Source organism: Eupeodes corollae, chromosome 1 (genome assembly GCF_945859685.1).
Source record: "Eupeodes corollae chromosome 1, idEupCoro1.1, whole genome shotgun sequence".
Taxonomy (NCBI): domain Eukaryota; kingdom Metazoa; phylum Arthropoda; class Insecta; order Diptera; family Syrphidae; genus Eupeodes; species Eupeodes corollae.
In genome coordinates, this window is record NC_079147.1 from 163,006,337 (window position 1) to 163,020,259 (window position 13,923).

A 13,923-nucleotide genomic window follows, 5' to 3' on the forward strand; every position below is an offset into this window, starting at 1 on the left:
TTAAAAAATATTTTTAGATTTTTGAAAAGCTATTTGAATCGAATGTAAATTTTTACCAAGTGTTAGTACTGTTTTTTTTGTTAGGTTTTTATTTTTTGTAAGAAACTTGTTGATTATATTTTTGTCAAAATTTTACTGAATATTGACAATAATATTGTTTAAAAGATAAAAGTAGTTGAAAGCCAATATCTCAAAGTTTCGAAAAGATATTTGAGCCGAAAATCCATTTCTACCAACTTTTATTAAATTTTTTGTTTGGGTTTTTATTTTTTGTAATAAAACTGTCAATTCAATGTTTCTTAAAATTTTAAAGAAAGCTAAAATCAATATTTTTATAAGTTAAAATTAGCTGGAACCCATAATTTCAAATTTTGCAAAGATATTTGGGTTTAAAATAAATTTTTACCAACTTTTATTAAATATCTTTTAAGTTTTTAATTTTTAGTAAAAAAACCGTCAACTTTGAGTAATGTTTTATTTTAGGTTTTTATTTTTAGTAAAAAAAATTGTCAATTTGATTTTTCTTAAAATTTAACCAGATGTTAAAAAAAGTTATATTTCGTTGCACAAAATTGTTTTGGAGATGAAATCATTTCGTAAAATTTTCGAGGTGACACATTTTTTTCTCAGTTTTTTTTTGATTTATTTAAACAAACGTTAATTGTATTTTTTTCCAAAAATATACTTGTTTGGTATCACGTTACAATATTTAATATAACGCTTAATTCAAGTCTCTAGTGTTTTTGGTTCGTAAGATATTTTGAGTTAACCAAAATTTTTACCTTTTTTTTTAAACTGCTTTGGTAAAAAAAACCACCCACGCAATTTTCTTGAGAGCCCTTTCATTTAAAGTCGACATCACTTCTGGTTCTTGAGCTATGGACGGCGAAAAAACGTCGCGAACGTACAGATGTTCGAACGTACGTACGCACGCTCAAACATCTTTATAAAAATCTTTTATTTCGACTCTGGGGACCTTAAAGTGAAAGAGAAGTGTTAAAATTTGACAAATAGGACAAATTACAATAACTTCCTATCGGAAGTTAAGAAATACTCACCACACACGCGGTGTCAGAAACAACACATAAAAATAGAAATCTTAAAATACGAGTACAAAATATAATAACCTAAAGGTTAAGATGTGATATTTTTACTCTACAAACATAATCATGACATGCTTGTGTAAATACTATTTCAAATTTCTGTTTATTTGTAAGATATTTGAAGATCAATACTTCAAGGGGCAAATAACAAGAGAAAATAACGAATAAAATCGATGTCAAAATACCTTAAAAAAAACGAAAAATATTGAAAGGTTTGCTATTGTGCCAATTAATTAATTTTGTCTACTGTCTTGACAATTGTATATACATTTGTGTATAGCTAAATTTTGATTATATCCGTGTTTCTATCGAAAAAGGATCTTTAATCACTTTTGGCGTGAGTCTCAATTACAATCACAAAAAAGCAATATTACCGCCGCCGAAGGCCGAAGGCTTATCGATTTCTTATGATAGACTATTATTCATAATACAATACATAAAAATGCAAGTACCATGTTCCCATTAAAATGTAAACAAATAAATAATTGTACTAGATTTTTAATTAAACGTAGTTAAAGGATATTTTGTTAACTCCAATACATAGAAATTTGTTTTATATTTTTGTAAACATAAAATGGATCAATAAACAAAAACTCAAAATCATCTTAAAACAATGAATTTAAACTGAAATTTTGAAGAAAGTTTGACTTCTGGAATATTTCTCAAAGTATAGAAAATATTGTATGATGAATGTAAATTAATATATCTTAAACCCGCTTACAAAAAGAAAACACGAAAACTAGGTCAAGCTATTTACGGAGTGCGCTGGTACCAAAGCCAAACAACCCAAAGGTGAAAAAAAGGACAACATTTTTTGTATGTATTTTTATCAGTGTGTGGGTGATGTATGTATATATTTACTTCAATTTCGCGACACGATGATGAGGATGGCGACTGTGCAGTTATTTATATAGGAAGTCCTGGATTATTTTCCCTGCTCTATTATATAGGGCACACGCAAAAGCTTTCTTCTCTAAAAACAAGGAAGCTTTTTAGCTGCTAATGTTTCAGTGAATAAAAGAAAAGCGAAATCAAAATTATTCCAATCCTTACTGTCTATATATCTCTTTGAATAAGGGTAGGAAAAAACCGAAGTTTTTTTTGGGGTAGTATCTAAAAATTCTTGTGATGTTGAGAAACAAGTCTTTTTTCATACTAATGTGCCTTGTTTGTTTTTGTTAAGATTTACTTTAAAAATAACTGATAAAGGTAGGTACAAAGAATATAAGGGATTAATTTGTAAGGGTACTAATTAACTAAGGGAAGAAACACCTTCCCCTCAAGCTTACAACAAAATCGACAAAATAACTGGTAGAAAATTGTATGGATCCGGTATTTCGAAGGACAAACTTCTTTATAATGAACGACGAAAACCAATTGATGCACATTCCATGTTATTCGCAATTCAGGACTTATTCTCTTCAAATTATTCCAACACAGAAATCAATGACGATTTCGAGCACTAAGTTTTAGCATCAGTAAACCTTTTTAAGGAAACGTTTATTTTGAGCACAATGGTAACGCTCTCCTCCAGTATTGTCTCCTTTTACTTCTCCTAAAAGTGTAAATCTTTACAGATCCACAATTAATTATATGTTTATTTAGAAAATGTTTATATTCTTTAAAAGTAGTATTATCGTTGATTTTCAACCAATGTATTAATAACGATAATTTTCAAAGCTACAAAAGACGTTAAAAACTTTCGTTCACTTTTAACAGGTTGATAAACTGTTTGAGTGGATATTAGCTGACCCATTGAATAGCTTCTGCGAAGACAGGAATATCATTCCAAGCAAATCAATTTGGTTTCAAAAAAGGAAAGTGAACGGAACATGCTCTGCTTCTATTTCAAGACAAGGTCATTCAAAATCTTAGAAGTAAAAACTGCACATTGAGTCTTTATATTGACCTTCAAAAAGTCCTAAAAATTGGTTTTTTCAATGTATACGTAGGTGTTCCTCAGGGATCGATATTGGGTCCATCTTTATTCAACATGTATCTCCAAGACTTGCCTCTTTTAGGCTCTTTTTTAATAAACCTTGTTCAATATATTATGTTGATGATGCTATAAAAATAGCAAGTGACAGCTCTAAATAAAATTAAACGCAGGTTGCCACTTATGGAGAACTATTTACAAAAAATGGAGATTAAAAATCAATATAAATAAGGGTGGATTGATTTGTTTCCGAAATTCCATATACTGTATCGTTGTTCAATAAAGTAAGTTCCTAGATCTCAAAATAAATAACACAGATATCCCACTATGTCAAGAAACGAAGTAACTATTAATAAACTTCCAAAACCGATTTCAATCCAATTAACATGCTAGGACAGCACCAAAAAAAGCTAAAATGGCTAGCGCATTATGTTTAATTCAAAGTTCCTTAAAACAAAAACTAAAATTCTAATGCTGTCGGACATTTCCCTTAACTTTATGCCATAGATTTTCTATGAGCTTAACATTCTTACTTTGATGGATTTGTTGGTAAGCCACTTCTTCACGATTTTTGCTGCATGTTTCGGGCCATTATCATGCTTGGAAATCCACTTAATTGACGTTGACTCAAATGTAAATGGTTCCATATTCTTTCTCAATATCAGAACTGAAATATGAAAATTTATCCACAAATGGACCAAAAAACCATTAAGCTGCCTCCTCCGTGTTTAACCGCCATCAAAGTATACTTTGGATAATTTAGTTGTCATATTGACCACGAAAATTGACTTTCGAGCAATGTTATATTAACAATCCGGTAGTCAAACCAAATTACGTTTTTCAGAAAAAAATGTCATATTGACCTGCCCAGTTGTCATAATGATTACTGCAGTTCTGATATTGACGAACGTAGTCCTAATATTGACAAACGCAGTTCTAATATTGACGGTCGCAGCTCTAATATTGACGAACGTAGCTCTAATATTGACGAACGCAGTTCTCATATCGACTACCGCAGTAGTCGTATTGAATAGCGCAGTTGTCATAAAGATTACTGCAGTACTGATATTGACAAACGCAGTTCTAATATTGACGAACGCAGTTCCAATATTGACGAACGCAATTCTAATATTGACGAACGTAGTTCTAATATTGACGAACGCAGATCTAATATTGACGAACGTAGTTCTAATATTGACGAACGCAGTTCTCATATCGACTACCGCAGTAGTCGTATTGAATAGCGCAGTTGTCATAAAGATTACTGCAGTACTGATATTGACAAACGCAGTTCTAATATTGACGAACGCAGTTCCAATATTGACGGTCGCAGCTCTAATATTGACGAACGTAGCTCTAATATTGACGAACGCAGTTCTCATATCGACTACCGCAGTAGTCGTATTGAATAGCGCAGTTGTCATAAAGATTACTGCAGTACTGATATTGACAAACGCAGTTCTAATATTGACGAACGCAGTTCCAATATTGACGAACGCAATTCTAATATTGACGAACGTAGTTCTAATATTGACGAACGCAGATCTAATATTGACGAACGTAGTTCTAATATTGACGAACGCAGTTCTCATATCGACTACCGCAGTAGTCGTATTGAATAGCGCAGTTGTCATAAAGATTACTGCAGTACTGATATTGACAAACGCAGTTCTAATATTGACGAACGCAGTTCCAATATTGACGGTCGCAGCTCTAATATTGACGAACGTAGCTCTAATATTGACGAACGCAGTTCTCATATCGACTACCGCAGTAGTCGTATTGAATAGCGCAGTTGTCATAAAGATTACTGCAGTACTGATATTGACAAACGCAGTTCTAATATTGACGAACGTAGTTCTAATATTGACGAACGCAGTTCTCATATCGACTACCGCAGTAGTCGTATTGAATAGCGCAGTTGTCATAAAGATTACTGCAGTACTGATATTGACAAACGCAGTTCTAATATTGACGAACGTAGTTCTAATATTGACTACCGCAGTTGTCATATTGACTACTGCAGTTGTCATATTGACTTGCGCAGTTGTCATAATGATTACTGCAGTTCTGATATTGACGAACTCAGTTCTAATATTGACGAACCAGTTCTAATAATGACGAACGCAGTTGTCATATCGACTACCGTAGTTGTCATATTGACTACCGCAGTAGTCCTATTGACTAGCGCAGTTGTCATAACGATTACTGCGGTTCTGATATTGACGAACGCAGATCTAATATTGGCGAACGCAGTTCTAATAATGACGAACGCAACTGTCGTGTTGACTAGCGCAGTAGTCGTATTGACTAGCGCAGTTGTCATATTGACTACCGCAGTTGTCATATAAATGTGGAATGAATTAGATATGTATTGAGTTCGGATTAGGATTGTACCTATTCATGTAATACGAAGTGTATGTACTTTTAAGTTAGTTAGATTAATAGATTTTGAATTGACGTATTTATTTAATTCACAAAAACTGAATTAAAAGCTAGCACATCTAGAAATGCGTGATTAGCACCCATCCAATCTATTCCAATTTACAATTTAATTGAATTGTCACGTTAAGGATTTAAATTTAATGCAAATGTAACTGAAATTCTGTATTATTCCTTGCAGGTACACACAATTCCATATCAGAAAAAAAAAAACAATTTGTTCTGCTATTTGCATGATAACTTTTATATTTTTGAATAAAACCCCAGAAAGATTTTTGTATGTAAATCAGATCCTTGGGCAATTAACATCCCTTTAAAGCATCTACATCTACCAAATCTAAACCCTTTTTGCTTTTATTTGTACAAACTTACCTACCTATACACACACATTCATATATCTCTCCAAAAGTTGATAGAATCCCCGTTGTGTTCTACATCCTTATCGTGTGTCCCATTTTTAAACATCATCTATGTTTAACAACAAAAAGATATAAACAGGATTTGATTGCATTCGAAAAGCCTTGGTGCTGCCGCGCACTAGAAATTAGGTCACGCCGGAAAAGCTCCTTATTGTAAATGTATTTGTTTGTTTACCCAGGCGTTTATATACATTATGTGCGTTAGTCTACATAGACTCTACGACAAGCTTATATATGTGTGGATTTCGAAAATTTTCTCGAATACAGGAATCAAGGAAACCGGCATTTCGCCATATTAGACGCGTATCGATCCAAAAACAAACAAAAACCTAGGAATATGTTGTACTCGTAGATTTGCTAAACTTTCTCCCTTAGAAATATGTATGTTTTGAAAGTTTGCTTAAATGCAGCTTGAATCTATTTGCTCCAAAGAGCGTATAAAATGTAATGAATAAACTCTTCTTATCAGTTGTTCCAGCTTTAAAAATGTTGTTGTATATGAAGACTCTCTTTCTCAATTCAACGAAGCTTGAATTCCATTGTTTGGAAAACGTTGTTGGATCGAAATCCGAAGTTTTCGCACCCACATTTACACACATAATAAAAACAGCACGAAGTTTCAGGACAACACCAGAACTTCTCCATATGTGGTAGGTAAAGTTTGCGCCTGTATATAGAATGATAAAGTTAGTGAGTCTAACTGTGGAAGTAACAACAAAAAAGGATAACGAAGGATATGGGATATTTTGAATATCTAACAAAGACTTTTCTTGATTGTGTCAATGTATACGTACCTTTACTATATGTGTACATATTTGTGTATGTACGTGCTCTATATGCATACTGTGTGACCTATTTTTTGGTTTGTTTCAAGGAGTTTTATTAAAGGCTATACAGGACAGGAAAATAATGTATTCCTGTATTTAACAGTTCTTTTGTATGCCAAATGCTTTATTATAAAAATGTGAGGGCTGGGTAAGGATAGAAACCCACTTAGATTTTTATTAAGACAATTTAGACCCTTGAGAATAAAAATGTTGAACGAACGTATTTGTAAACATTTAACTATTTTTATATGATTACAAATTGGAATTAAGATTTTATGGATCAAAACCGGCAAACTAAAAGTTAATGTTAATAAAATGGTCGCATATGCTTGGCCATAAAAAATAAATAATTAAATAAGTAAAACTAACAATTTTTGGATTATAACTTTTTTAATTAGTTACATTTAATAGATGTTTTCTAAATCAAAAGAAAGCTGAAGATTCAAACTTATAAGAAAATAGGTAACTTATGCGTACGTTGATTAAATGTCTAGAACCTAGTTTATTGTAGAAAAAAAGTTTGTCACAGACAATCCAAGTGTTTTTTAAAAAGAGATTAGAAATCGTAACTTTTCAAATTGTTCAATAAAAAAGTAGTTTAACTTAGAATTGTCACATACAAACATTCTTAAAACTTAAAAAACGATATTTTTCAGATAGGAAGCAATCCCGTTTTTTTTAGAGAAGTCATGTGTAGTACAGTAGAAATTTGTATGAAAAACAATATTAACATCGGCAGTAAAATCACTTCCGATAAAAAGTTAAGTTAAATCCTGCTGTGGATAGAAATTTGACTTTTATTCGAGCAATTTTCGAAGTGTACATTCTTAGACGTTGGACACAAAACACTCAAGATGGATGGTCTGGAGACTAATACTAAAAAAGTATCGGTGATATTCCTACATCGTCTTGCAACAACTCGTATAAGTATGGGATTATATACTATACTGTATGGTATCACGCTTGTAACACAAGGGCATATAGTACGTTTGACCGGACAGAATTGCCTTCATCCCCATACTGTACCGAAGATGTCGCAATGCTACTAGTTTTTTCCGCGATAATTTATGGCGTGATAATTGATACCCTTATTGGATAACTTTTAATAGTGCATGAGTAATAAGGGACATAAGGGATATAGTATAGTACCCGTGGAATAATGGTTAGTGCGATGCACTGTCATGCGAGACTTCTTGGGTTCGATCCCTGACTGTGCCACCTAAAGTTTTTTCACGGGTACTACCTCTTGCGAGGAATTGACAAATTCTTTAAGAGTAATTCTTGTCATGAAAAGTGCTTTCTCAAATTTTCCGTTCGGAATCGGCTTAAAACTGTAGGTCCCTTCTATCCCTGACAACAGTACTCGCGCACAGGAATGGTTGAAATTTGTCAGTCACTAGGCCCTAGTTCTCAAGCGGATTGTTGCGCCACCCAATTTATTTTTTTTTATAAGGGACATAAAAATAATGGATAGACTTTTCTGCTAGGAGCGTTGTAGATGTCGCCAATGCCAGATGGACCTGACTCCCATACTGGCATTGGCGTATCGTATTACTATTCTCATTATAGACAAATTAACTATGCTTACAACTTTTTATCCGATGGAAATCTTCTAAGCCATACAGTATTGCGTTCACACCCATACTGACGTTGTAATAATCGCAATGTTTTTTTTTCCGTGTAGCTATTATTGGTTCTCATCATTGAAACCAATCATTGGAATTTTTTTGACATATCGTTTATAGCTATTTTCGTCATGAAAAAAATGTCCTGATTGAAATCCACCGAATATTTTTTACTGACAGAAATCTGTCATTGGAGTTGTGTGAAATTGCAACACAAATCAGGGGAACGATTCGTTTTACTTTTGAACATAAGAATATCAGCTGTTCAGGATAATAATTTTCTCTCCGGAAAATAGAAAAATAAGTTTTAGCCAAAAATTACTGCACAATTCACCGATCGATCAGCATATAGTTTGTATTTCTAATCAAAAGGAAACACAGTCAAAAATCCATTTAAAAATGTTTCCAAATTGATTTCAATGATAGCTATAAGGTCGCCTGTCAATAAACAGCATAAAATAGTTGGTATGTTTAGTAACAAGAAATTTCTGTTGAAAAGTTTCATAATTTCAAGTAAACAAAAATCAAGTTTAATAACATTTTCAAGTTATCCAACAAACATTATCTTTAGTTGAGTTCGTTTTGACGATTATTGTTTTAAAAATTATGGAACGACTCCCCTGCATTTTTCAATCGAACGATCTTGGAGGCCCACGACGCGAAGCCAAAAAATGCTCTTACCCAAAGTTTTGTTAAGTTAGATCGAACAAACCGTACCATTATAAATTGTTTACGATTTGTAAAACGTTGTTCAAGTCTTGGCACAATTCAAGTGTAAAATCCAAGATTAAAAACCACATGTCTGGAAATATTTGGTATTCGGGTAAACAAGATAGATTTTTAATAACGTTTTAAAATGTTGAACACGATTATGAATTAGGTATTTATCATTTTCTTAAACATGACATTATGATTTATGAATGTCACTGGCAAAATCGAAGTTTTCTCAAACTTTTTTAAAATAAATCAAAAATACAACTCTTTAAAGTTATAGATTAAATCTTCTTCTCTCATTTATATTTGTACAAAACAAACGAGCTTATTCCCTTGAAGCCCTTGACCTGGTTTACAGCAAACGTGTACCTTGCTTGCATCACAAACAAAAGTTAAACTATTCTTCATTTTAATAAAACGCTCCCTCAAAAGCATGCACAAACGATTGCAATTTTCATTTAGCTAGGTACAAATTCACCCAAAAGTATACGAGTTATGCCTATAAGCCTAGTCAAACGTTTGCAAGCTACCCTTCATAATGCGTTTTAACCATGATGGCCATGGAACTCCACACCTCTAGCCTATATTAGGATAGCGTGCCAAAAATGTAGGTCACATCACTTTACTATACATCGTTTTTCAAAAACTACACACCAAGTTAAGCGTGGTTGGTTATGATGGGAAGATTTTGCCTCTATGACAAATAGACAAATACACACATAAAGAGTGCAACACATTTAACCTAGATTCAGGGTTTGTTCTGTTGAATTTGTGTGCTTTAATTTTTCGCCGGACACAAAATGTGTCCTTATCCTTGAGTCATCATGAAAATTAAGTAATTCATGGAAATGATGAGTGAAAACAACAACAACAACTTTGTCAACAATTAAGTTAAAACCTTTTTTATGTATGGTAAGCTGAGGGTTGTCTTTTGATAAAAGTTACCATCATCAAGAGCCCTCTTTTAGCGGAACGTAGGTCGTGTTGTTGTTGTCGAATGCATGTCGAAGGGTATAATAGAGTAAACTAGGTCATGCCCCAAAAACACACATATTGTAGGTAAGATAGTACATACATACAAAACATGTGGGTGGACGTTTGAATTAGCACAAAGAGGTTAGGTGTAGATACTTATGTATGTTTGTTTTTGGGAAAATTTGTAAAAATTTAAAAGTTATAATTTTATCATCACCTTTATAACCACTTATTCTTTTTGAACTATTGCATTATTTGTTTGTTAAAAAATATCGTTAAAAACACGTATTTAAACTTTTTTCAAAACTTATTGTGTTCTTAAGGACAAATAGTGCAAGAGAGTTCAAGGTTTAAATTGAAATATAATTTGCTAATGAAAGCAATAATATAAAGAGTTGAGGCCATTGAAAAAGTCGCATGTGCTTGGGAACCCCAAATAAGAAAACACGTTTTTCATTATGATTTCTTATGTTGTCCAGTAAAGGGGTGTTTTTCAAATTGAAAAAAGTGGCTGGGATGCGACCCACACTGATAATTTCCCACCCCGTCTGTCTATTTGTCTTACTTAAAAGTTTGTAGGTTTTCGTGTTGGGTTAAAAAAGTTGTCAATTGAATTATTACCAACAATATTTTTAATATCAAGAAATAGTTAAATTTAAAAATCTAGTTTTGTTGATTAGATTTTCAGTCGAAAACAAATTTTTACCAATTTTAGTAGCATTTCTTAATTTTTTATAAATTGGATGAATAAAATTAATTTGAAAGATATCAAGAACCGAACATCAATTTTTACCAAATTTGCGTTATATTTTTTGTAGATTTTAATTTTTTATGAAAAAACGGACTGTTAGATTTTTATAGAAAAAAATACTGAATATCGAAAACAATATTTGAAGACAATATTTTTAAGTAAATTTTTACCATGTTTTAGTATTGTTTCAATTCGATTTTTCTCAAAATTTGTCCGAATGTTGAAAACAATATTTCTTATTGGAAGCCATGATCTCAAAGTTTTGAAAAGTTATTTGAGTCGAAAATCGATTTTGACAACAATATTTTTCAAAAGATAAAAGTTGTTTAAAGCTAATATCTCAAAGTTTTGAAAAGATATTTGAGTCAAAATTCAATTTTTACCAACTTTAAGTAATGTTTTTTTATGTTTTTATTTTTTATTAGAAAAACTGTCGATTAGATTTTTCTCAAAATTTTAACAGATTTTAAAAACTTTATCTTTGTGGAGCAAAGTTATTTTGAGATAAAATTATTTTGTATTCGTAGAATTTTCGAGATGACAATTTTTTATTTTTTTATTTATAAAAAACCGTTAATTGCATTTGTTCCCAAAAATATACTTGTTTCGGATCCCGTTACAATATATTATAAAGAATTTAATTCAAGTCTCTAGCGATATAGGTTCGTAAGATATTAAGGGGTTAACCAAAGTTTTCACCTTTTTTTTAATTTTCTTGAGAGCCCTTTCTCCATCTTTCTGCATTGTTATCTGTATAACAAAATATTTATTTGTAGTCTTCTGGTTTTAAACTATGGATGATAAAAATAACGTCGCGAACGGACGTACGTACACACGCACGCACAGATATCTTTCTAAAAATCTTTTATTTCGGCTCTAAGAACCTTGAAACGTTTAGAAATGTCAAAATGTTCAGTTTGACAAATCGGACCCATTACAATAACTTCCTATGAGAAGTTAATCATGTGCTTTATGCAAGAGGCGTTGTCTGTCAAACATTAGTACATTCCGCCACTCAAAGTCTCAATAGTTACAACAAATCTTATAGAGTTTTCAATGGAAATTCATATTTCCCTCAAAATTGATTTTTTTTTCGTGGCACGATAGGATGTGTTTTCTGTTTTGACAGATCTGGGTCAAGAATAAATTGCATTATTCAACCCAAAGAAATTCTAATTAACGACAATAGTTTATTGCGTCCAATATTATTATAAAGGTCTCTTTTGAAATTCGAAAACGGTAAACAAAGCTATAATTGTTAAATTATTTTACAAGTAGAAAAAATTAATTTACATACAGTTTGGTTTTTAAGGCTGTCTGATAAATCTCTTAATTTTCTTCGTAACTGATTTTTTTTAAATTTAAGTTTTACTTTATAGCAAAACTAAACTACGCCAAAACATTTTTACTTTAACTTGCTTAGTTAACATTTGGAAATTACTGAAGATAACATCTATTTCGCCATCTTGCAAACGGTATCGTTTTGGTTATAACGTTTTGACGTTTATCTTCGTACGTGAATCGTTTTACGAAACGACCCCCTAGGAATATATTTTGTAGAATTATGGGAAGAAGCTTGTCTACGCAGATAAGCCCGAAAAAATTGAGTTCTTGGAAGAGTATATTTGGAGAGTTATTGCCCATTTGCTACAAAAAAGGGAACTTATTCGAGCCAGACGCCATATTTGTTTCATTGACAGCTGGTGTTGTAAGTTCTCTTGATTCCAGCTAGCAAACCTATCGTCAGTTGTCAGTTTAATTTGTTTAAAAAATGGTGTAGTTTCTTTGCATTGTGTCATCAGTTACGACTTTACTAGTTCAACGACTTGTTACCATATATTTCAATGTTTAAAAATAAACTTCCCATAACAAGTTATCTTGCCACGTAAGGATTTTTTCACATGTATTGCTAGAGTAATTCTTGCCATTTAAAGTGCTTTCTCAAATAAGCCGTACGGATTCGGCATAAAAACTGTAGGTCCCCACCATTCCTGAAATGAATCGTACACAAGAATGATTTAAAGGTCTCTACGGACTGTTGAGCCACCTTATTTATTTATTTAACAAGTTATTATATTTGTCTGATTTTTCAAATTAAAAGTTCCGAAATTTCTCTAGTCAAAGTCTCTAAAATCAATGATTCTTAAAGAAATTCAATGATTCATAAAGAGATGTCTGTGTGTCTTACGCATTCCGAAGGTCGTACGTCTATATGTCCGTTTAACCTGTTTTTGTCGGCCATAGCTTAAGAACCGCAGATATATAGGCTTAAAATTAATTTTGTTATACAAGTATAATAACGTCAAGGAAGGACTTTGAAATATGTTTAACAACAAATATAAATTCTAAAGTTAAACTGGTTAAAAAAAAATGTTCAACTTGAATATTTTGAGAACAAGAAGGGGTTTTGACTTCCCAATTTTGTTTAAAAATTATTTAAACCCCACCAAAAATGCAGAACTTAATAAACTGCATTAATCCTCCTTATATAAATACAAAAAAATACCTAAAGTATTCATTACATACTTTTCGAAGTTTCCTTAATTACAAAATAATTATTTTAAAGGACACCAAAGGGAGGTTATCAGTTGATCACATCCCAGCCTCTGTTTTGTATTTAAATTAACAAAAATGCATTCTTCACTGACTATTAATTGAAAGGACACAACTGTACTTGTTTTTGTGTACAAGTAAATAGAAGTCCTTCTAGTAATAATGTAATAACCCATATTTAAAACAATTTACTAGGCCATTCCCTGCATTACTTTTATTTATGTACTTTTGTCTTGTTGCAGTCCCAAAAACTGGGTCATCTAAAGTAGAATCATTGCCGCCGCCGCGCCGTCCGTGTCGTCGCCGCGCCGCACCGCTTTTGACACACAACATTGTACCCAATTTTTACCCGGTCTGCCAACATAGATCAACAAGCCCATTTATATATATGTATGGTATGTATTACCCTTACGGAAAGGGATGCACGCCGCATACTATAGCATCTCTCAGCGTTGTAAAAGGGTTGCATTCTCCACTAACATATATTCTTGCTCGCTCACTCTCTTTCATTCAACTGCGAGTGCATTTTGTAAGGAAATAGAAAATAAGAAAAGTGGGTCACTAGGGCGAATACGTAC

General features: G+C 32.2%; 1 protein-coding gene across 1 annotated transcript in view; it reads left to right on the forward strand.

The window, feature by feature from the left end:
• LOC129942280 (uncharacterized) overlaps window positions 1-13,923 on the forward strand; it is a 340,223-nt gene that overhangs the window by 297,894 nt on the left and 28,406 nt on the right. The window lies entirely within an intron of this gene.